General features: G+C 42.5%; 1 long non-coding RNA gene across 1 annotated transcript; it reads right to left on the reverse strand.

Moving 5' to 3' along the window:
• Positions 1 to 6585: 6585 nt before the first annotated feature.
• Positions 6586 to 8588, reverse strand: LOC115142384 (uncharacterized). The gene is made up of 2 exons (XR_003865498.2): positions 8323 to 8588; positions 6586 to 8073 (listed from the first exon to the last, which is right to left on the reverse strand). It is a non-coding gene; the product is annotated as an uncharacterized LOC115142384 (long non-coding RNA).

Below are 8588 nucleotides of genomic sequence, written 5' to 3' on the forward strand. Positions count from 1 at the left end.
ATCCGGGTTGGCTCGACGCAAGAAGTTAAATAAGAAGTTACAGGTCTGTGAGAGCCAGAGATCTTGCTTGTTTGTAGGTGACCAAATACTTATTTTCCACCATAATTTGCAAATAAATTCATTAAAAAACCTACAATGTGATTTTCTGTATTTATTTTTCTAATTTTGTCTGTCATAGTTGAAGTGTACCTATGATGAAAAGTACAGGCCTCTCATCATTTTAAGTGGGAGAACTTGCACAATTGGTGGCTGACTAAATACTTTTTTGCCCCACTGTATATTAGGAAAACCCTTCACATTACAATGTTTTCGTAATAACGTCATCTATTAACCTTTAACCTGTTGCGACGAGCAATCCCGTATCCGGGATCCTATTTGTAGCCTCAAGCTCATTACCATAACGCAACGTTAACTATTCACGAAAATCGCAAATGAAATGAAATAAATATATTTGCTCTCAAGCTTAGCCTTTTGTTAACAACACTCATCTCAGATTTTCAAAATATGCTTTTGAACCATAACTAAACAAGCATTTGTGTAAGAGTATTGATAGCCTAGCATAGCATTAAGCCTAGCATTCAGCATGCAACATTTTCACAAAAACAAGAAAAGCATTCAAATAAAATCATTTACCTTTGAAGAACTTCAGATGTTTTCAATGAGGAGACTCTCAGTTAGATAGCAAATGTTCAGTTTTTCCAAAAATATTATTTGTGTAGGACAAATCGCTCCGTTTTGTTCATCACGTTTGGGTAAGAAAAAAAAAGAAAATTAAGTCATTACAACGCGAACTTTTTTCCAAATTAACTTGTTCACGCTACCAGGTTCCCCAAGGGCCCCCCCACGCTCAACTCAAAAGATGGTGCACAGAATGCAAAAATATTCTTAGAAATATTTAACCTCCACACATTAACAAGTCCAATAGCTCAAATGAAAGATAAACACCTTGTTCATCTACCCAGCGAGTCAGATTTCTAAAATGTTTTACGGCGAAAACATAGCACATATTTATGTCAAACCACCACCAAAGACACAGCCAATATATAGCCATTTTGTCGAACAAAAGATGTAATCACAAACGCAGGATTAAAAGAAAAATAATTCACTAACCTTTTGAAAATCTTCATCAGATGACAGTAATAGGACATGTTACACAGTACATTTTGTTTTTTTCAATAATATGCTATTTATATCCATAAATCACCGTTTACATTGACGTCATGTTCAGAACATGCTAAAAAAATGTCCGGAGAAATTATATATTACTCCGCCAGATAACGCCAGATAACAGCAATACACATCATAAACTTTGACTAAATATACATGTTCTACAAATAGTTAGAAAGATACACTGCTTCTTAATGCAATCGCTTTGTCACATTTCTTTTTAACGTTACAGAAATCGTTCATTTTTCAATAATCTGAGACGGCGCTCAGACAGAAGCAATATTTCTCCACTATGTTGGAGTCAACAGAAACACAAAATTACAACATAAATATTCCCTTACCTTTGATGGTCTTCGATCATAATGTAGTGGAAGAAGTCATACTTACCCAAAACATTGTTTGGTTTCAATTCGTGTGTCTTTGTATTAGCAAATGCTGCCAGTTCCAGCTGAAATACTACCAAAACTTACTTCTGGTCACGAACAGTTGCGCATCAAAACTTCAAAATTACATATTATATGTCGACTAAACTGGTCAAACTAAGTGCAGAATCAAGCTTTAGGATGTTCTAAACGTACAAAACTATTATCTAATCTCTCGGACGAACGTGCTTCTTGGCAGGCGATCTGGAACAAAGGAACTTGTCTCCCGTAACCTTGAATTTTCAAAAACACGCGGGATTTGCACAATTAAACGCTGTACTGAATGAGGACATCTAGTGGAAGACATAGAAAGTGTCTCCAGATCCATAGCTGGTTGGGAAGGGTGGGGGCGATGACGTCAAAGTTGCCCCAAGTTTGAGGCTCCCAAAAATAGTTTGGGAGATTGCCTGCCCTGTGAGTTCTGCTATACTTACAGACATAATTCAAACGGTTTTAGAAGCTTTAGAGTGTTTTCTATCCAATAATAATTATTATATGCATATATTAGCAATTTTGGACAGATTTTTTTTCAGTTTACTATGGGCATGCAATTCCTCCAAAGGGGGCAGTATTCTGCCTATCCTTAACTGGTTTTAACTCCATAATATCGACAGAAACATGGCAAACGTTGTTTAGAATCAATCCTCAAGGTGTTTTTCACATATCTATCGATGATAAATCATTCGTGGCAGTTTACTTTCTCCTCTGAAGAAAATGGAACGCGCATGGACCTGGAGATTACGCAATAATTTCGACGGAGGACACCGGGCAGACACCTGGTAAATGTAGTCTCTTATGGTCAATCTTCCAATGATATGCCTACAAATAAGTCACAATGCTGCAGACACCTTGGGGAAACGACAGAAAGTGCAGGCTCATTCCTGGCGCATTCACAGCCATATAAGGAGACATTGGAACACAGGGCAATCAAAATCTGGACCATTTCCTGTATGAAATTTCATCTTGGTTTCGCCTGAAGCATTAGTTCTGGGGCACTCACAGATAATATCTTTGCAGTTTTGGAAACGTCTGAGTTTTTTCTTTCCAAAGCTGTCAATTACATGCATAGTCGAGCATCTTTTCGTGACAAAATATCTTGTTTAAAACGGGAAGGTTTTTTATCCAAAAATTAAAAGAGCGCCCCCTATCTCGAAGAAGTGAATAAACAGATCACTGACCATTTTGAATCCCACCCTACCTTCTCGGCTGTGCAATCCGGTTTCCAAGCTGGTGCACCTCAGCCACGCTCAAGGTACTAAACTATATCATTACCGCCATCGATAAAAGACAGTACTGTGCAGCAGTCTTCATCGACCTGGCCAAGGCTTTCGACTGTCAATCACTGTATCCTTATCGGCAGACTCAACAGCCTTGGTTTCTCAAATGAATGCCTCACCTGGTTCACCAACTACTTCTCAGACAGAGTTCAGTGTGTCAAATCGGAGGGCCTGTTGTCCGGACCTCTGGCAATCTCTATGGGAGTGCCACAGGGTTCAATTCTCGGGCCGACTCTTTTCTCTGTATGTATCAACGATGTCGCGCTTGCTGCTGGTGATTCCCTGATCCACCTCTACGCAGAGGACACCATTCTGTATACATCTCACCCTTCTTTGGAAACTGTGTTGACTAACCTCCAATCGAGCTTCAATGCCATACAACACTCCTTCCGTGGCCTCCAACTGCTCTTAAATGCTAGTAAAACCAAATGAATGCTTTTCAACCGATCGTTGCCCGCACCCGCCCGACTAGCATCACTTCTCTGGACGGTTCTGACTTGGAATATGTGGACAACTACAAATACCTAGGTGTCTGGCTAGGCTGCAAACTCTCCTTCCAGAACTCTCCTTCCACAATTTTGGATCTCCAATCCAAAATGAAATCAAGAATTGGTTTCCCATTTCGCAACAAAGCCTCCTTCGCTCACGCTGCCAAACATACCCTCGTAAAACTGACTATCCTACCGATCCTCGACTTCGGCGATGTCATTTACAAAATAGCTTCCAATACTCTACTCAGCAAACTAGATGCAGTCTATCAGTGTCATCCGTTTTGTCACTAAAGCCCCTTATACCACCCACCACTGCGACCTGTATGCTCTAGTCGGCCGGCCCCCGCTACACATTCGTCGCCAGACCCTCTAGCTCCAGGCCATCTAGAGGTCTATGCTCCGCCTTATCTCAGCTCAATGGTCACGATAACACCCACCTATAGCACACGTTCCAGCAGGTATATCTCACTGATCATCCCCAAAGCCAACACCTCATTTGGCCACCTTTCCTTCCAGTTCTCTGCTGCCAATGACTGGAACGAATTGCAAAAATCACTGAAGATGGAGACTTATATTTCCCTCACTAACTTCAAACATCAGCTATCTGAGCAGCTAACCGATCGCTGCAGGTGTACATAGCCCATATGTAAATAGCCCACCCAATCTACCTACCGCATCCCCATATTGTTTTTATTTTATTTTCTGCTCTTTTGCACACCAGTATTTCTACTTTCACATCATCTGCTCATCTATCACTCCAGTGTTAATTTTCTGAATGGTAATTACTTTGCTAATATGGCCTATTTATTGCCTTCTCTCCACGTCATTTGCACACACTGTATATAGACTATTTTTTTCTATTGTGTTATTGACTGTACGCTTGTTTGTTCCATGTGTAACATTGTGTTGTTTGTGTCGCACTGCTTTGCTTTATCTTGGCCAGGTCGCAGTTGTAAATGAGAACTTGTTCTCAACTAGCTTACCTGGTTAAAATTAATTAAAGGTGAAACACATTTTTTTTTATATAAACACCAGGAATGCACAATCCCTGCATCAGTGCTCAGACTGTCCGCAATAGGCTGAGAGAGGCTGGACTGAGGGCTTGTAGGCCTGTTGTAAGGCAGGTCCTCACCAGAGATCACCGGCAACAACGTCACCTATGGACACAATCCCAGCGTCGATGGACCAGACAGGACTGGCAAAAAGTGCTCTTCCCTGATGAGTCACGGTTGTGTCTCACCAGGGGTGATGGTCTGATTCGCATTTATCGTTGAAGGAATGAGTGTTACACCGAGGCCTGTACTCTGGAGCGGGATCGATTTGGAGGTGGAGGGTCCGTCATGGTCTGGGGCGGTGTGTCACAGCATCATCGGACTGAGCTTGTCACTGCAGGCAATCTCAACGCTGTGTGTTACAGGGAAGACATCCTCCTCCCTTATGTGGTAACCTTCCTGCAGGCTCATCCTGACATGACCCTCCAGCATGACAATGCCACCAGTCATACTGCTCGTTATGTGCGTGATTTCCTGCAAGACAGGAATGTCAGTGTTCTGTCATGGCAGGCGAAGAGCCCAGATCTCAATCCCATTGAGCACGTCTGGGACCTGTTGGATGGGAGGGTGAGGACTAGGGTAATTCCCCCTAAAAACTGGGAACTGGCAGGTGCCTTGGTGGTAGAGTGGGGTAACATCTCACAGCAAGAACTGGCAAATCTGGTGCAGTCCATGAGCTGTACGGCAGTACTTAATGCAGCAGGTGGCAGACCAGATACTGTTACTTTTGATTTTGACTCCCCCTTTGTTCAGGGACACAATTCCATTTCTGTTAGTCATGTCTGTCTGTGGAACTTGTTCAGTTTGTCTCAGTTGTAGAATCTTATGTTCATACAAATATTTACATGTTAAAGTTTGCTGGAAATAAACAGTTGACAGTGAGAGGACGTTTCTTTTTTTGCAGAGTTTATATTACCTTCAGTTGCAGTGAAATGATAAAAATGCATCTTTAAAATGTCTTTGGAACAGGAGTGGATAAATATTTCTATCAGCCTCTCGGGAAAATGCACATGTAATGTGTCATCTTTGACACTTTTGCAAGCAGACAGCATTTCAATCACATTCAATACACACCCAAGACTAACTGAAGTCACCATTCTCAGCATTTCATTTCCTTAAAAATCTGTCAAAATGACATTTGTCACAGGACCAATGTTTCCACTGTGTTCTAGCATGCTACCTGGTCCTTAAATCATTTTACCTGTTAAGATTACTAATGCATTTATTCTATCAACGTAAGACATGTGAGCACTAATTTAGTCTTCTGGGGCAACAAGTTATGACAGAAGAGAAGCTGCATGTATTAAAATATAGTTGACAAATGGCCTACCTAAAGGAAGTAAGCAGAAACTTGTCTAAATTAGGGGTGAAAGTAGCTGTTAAGCTCAGTTATGGTGGATCAAACTGAGCAAGTAGCCCACTTAATTTGACAGAGTCAGACAACCATGAGATGTGAAACGGAGCCTGCGCATATACCACAAAAACAGAATTGAGGGTTACATGCCACAGTAGCCCATCTCCGGGGTACAAGCTTTCTCAGGTTTTTGTAAAAGAGGATTTGATGTTTACATGTCAACACAAAATAAATACTTCAGTATCCCGAACGGGATATTGATGGTCAGTGGCTTTAACGTAGAGCCAATCTTGGGATTTGTCAACCAGCAGCAAAGATAACAAATTAATTATACATTTCAAATCCAAAAGAATAGGAACATTCCCTTTTACTACAAATTGCACTGGCAACCAACACTGTTCTCAACCAGCAAGCCAAAGGTGTAACGGTTCTCTTGTAGTGAAGTAGAGTCGGACCAAAATGCAGCGTGTAGATTGCGATCCATGTTTAATAAACAAACGTAAAACACGAATCAATTATAAACACTACAAAACAAAGAACGTAATGAACGTAACGAAAACCGAAACAGCCTATACTTGTGTCAACTAACACAGAGACAGGAACAAAGACACTAAGGACAATCACCCACGAAACACACAAAGAATATGCAGACTTAACTAGAACACCCCACTAAGCTACAATCCCAATACATACACACCACATACAAAAACCCATGTCACACCCTGGCCTGACCAAATAAATGAAGATAAACACAAAATACTTTGACCAGGGCGTGACAAAAGGTAGACATTAAACACACAGTATTTCAAAACACAAGGAGGCACTTAAAAAGGTACAATATTTTATTGTTTTACAAGTAATGCAGGGTAGCATGAGCAGCAGCATCTCCCTGGCCGACGCAAAAGCATACAGTGGACGCTTAAAGTGTCAGCAACAACTTGGATTTGTCATCTAAAGGATGAATCTACCATTGCAATTCTGTTGATAGATGATTAGTACAAATTATTTCAAAATCAGAACCCAAAGTGCAGGCGAGAGTAAAAGTTGCACATTACATCCCAGTAGACTTCCCTTGTGGCAGGGTTCCTTTAGCAGGTTGTGAGTTTTTAGCAGGTGGGGAGATGCTTGGTTCAGAGATGACAACGTCACTACAGTCCTTGAGAGTATCTCCGCTATCAAAATGGTAGAACCTCCCCAGTGGTGGGGCAGGTTTGGGAGTAGACAGTTTTGCCATTCTCATACACAGACTTGTAACTATATTGGGATGAGAACTGACTGTTCAACGATGCTGCCTGACACATTGGGTGCATTCATTGTCACCGTCAGACCCAAAATCCTGAGAAACATCACTGCTACTAAAATCCATGTCGCTTGAGGAGTTGGCCCTCCTGTCGCTTCTGCCGAGGCAAGGGCGCCTGTCGCTGCTCCCGAGGCATTTGAACCAGATTCCGCACTTGATGAGGTACCGTGGCCAGTTGCTTCACGTAAGGCATTTGGGCCAGTTGTGGCGCTTGATGAAGCATTGTGGCCAGTTGCTTCAGCTAAGGTATTTGGCCCAGTCGTGACGCTTGCTGAGGCATTATGGGTTGCTGCTTCTGTTGAGGCACTGGAGTCGGATATTTCACCCAAGGTATTTGGGCCAGTCGTGACGCTTGATGAAGCATTGTGGGTGGCCGCTTGCATTGCACTGTGTCCAGTTGCTTCCACTGCCGAGGCACCGTGGCCAGCTGCTTCAGCTAAGGTATTTGGGCCAGTCGTGGCGCTTGATGAAGCACTGTGGAAAATTGCTTCAGCTAAGGTATTTGGGCCAGTCGTGACGCTTGATGAAGCATTGTGGGTGGCCGCTTGCATTGCACTGTGTCCAGTTGCTTCCGCTGCAGAGGCACTGTGGCCAGCTGCTTCAGCTAAGGTATTTGGGCCAGTCGTGACGCTTGCTGAGGCATTGTGGGTGGCTGCTTCTGAGGCACGGGATCCGGTTGCTCCACCTAAGGTATTTAGGCCAGTCGTGGCGCTTGCTGAGGCATTATGGGTGGCCCCTTGCATGGCACTGTGTCCAGTTGCTTCCACTGCCGAGGCACCGTGACCAGTTGCTTCCGGGGCACCATGGCCAGTTGCTTCACCTAAGTTATTTGGGCCAGTCCTGATGCTTGATGAAGCATTGTGGCCAGTTTCTTCAGCTAAGGTATTTGGGCTAGTCGTGACACTTGCAGAGGCATTATGGGTGGCTGCTTCACCTGCCAAGGCCGGTAGCTACCGCTGCATTGTGGCCAGTTCCTTTTAATTGATTTGGGGGAATATATCTATAATTACCTACGAAAGAAGAGAAGTTTCAAATTGTAAATTGCCAGCATTTGAATTTCTGCTATTTATACAGTGTTACTTTTACTGAATTATATGTGCAGAATAAAACACACCTTTAGGTGGAGGATAACAGGTTATCCCTCCAATTAGCAGGCAACAAATCCAAGAAATTCAAAATAAAAATAAAAACATCCTAGTCAGTTAACTACCTTTAAAACATGGAAGACAAGGGAATCAAACTAGAGCCATACAACTTACCTCAAAGACATTTCAAAACTCACAGCCATTTTTCTCCTCAAATCCTCAGTATTCAGAACTAATGGTAGCCAGAAGCCTTACCAGAAGATCCCTGATATTGTATCTGATTGTCTTTTTTGCTGCGCCTTACAAAGGAATCCTAGACCCTTCTAATCTGGCTGGTTAATTAGGTACATCTGCAAGCCACTGAACATAATTTCCATTGGTCCAATTTCCCAATTGAGATTAGGTGCGCTTGATTTCATTCAGCTGGTGTGCTTAAGGGT

The sequence above is a fragment of the Oncorhynchus nerka genome, linkage group LG14 (genome assembly GCF_034236695.1).
Source record: "Oncorhynchus nerka isolate Pitt River linkage group LG14, Oner_Uvic_2.0, whole genome shotgun sequence".
Classification (NCBI taxonomy): Eukaryota; Metazoa; Chordata; class Actinopteri; order Salmoniformes; family Salmonidae; genus Oncorhynchus; species Oncorhynchus nerka.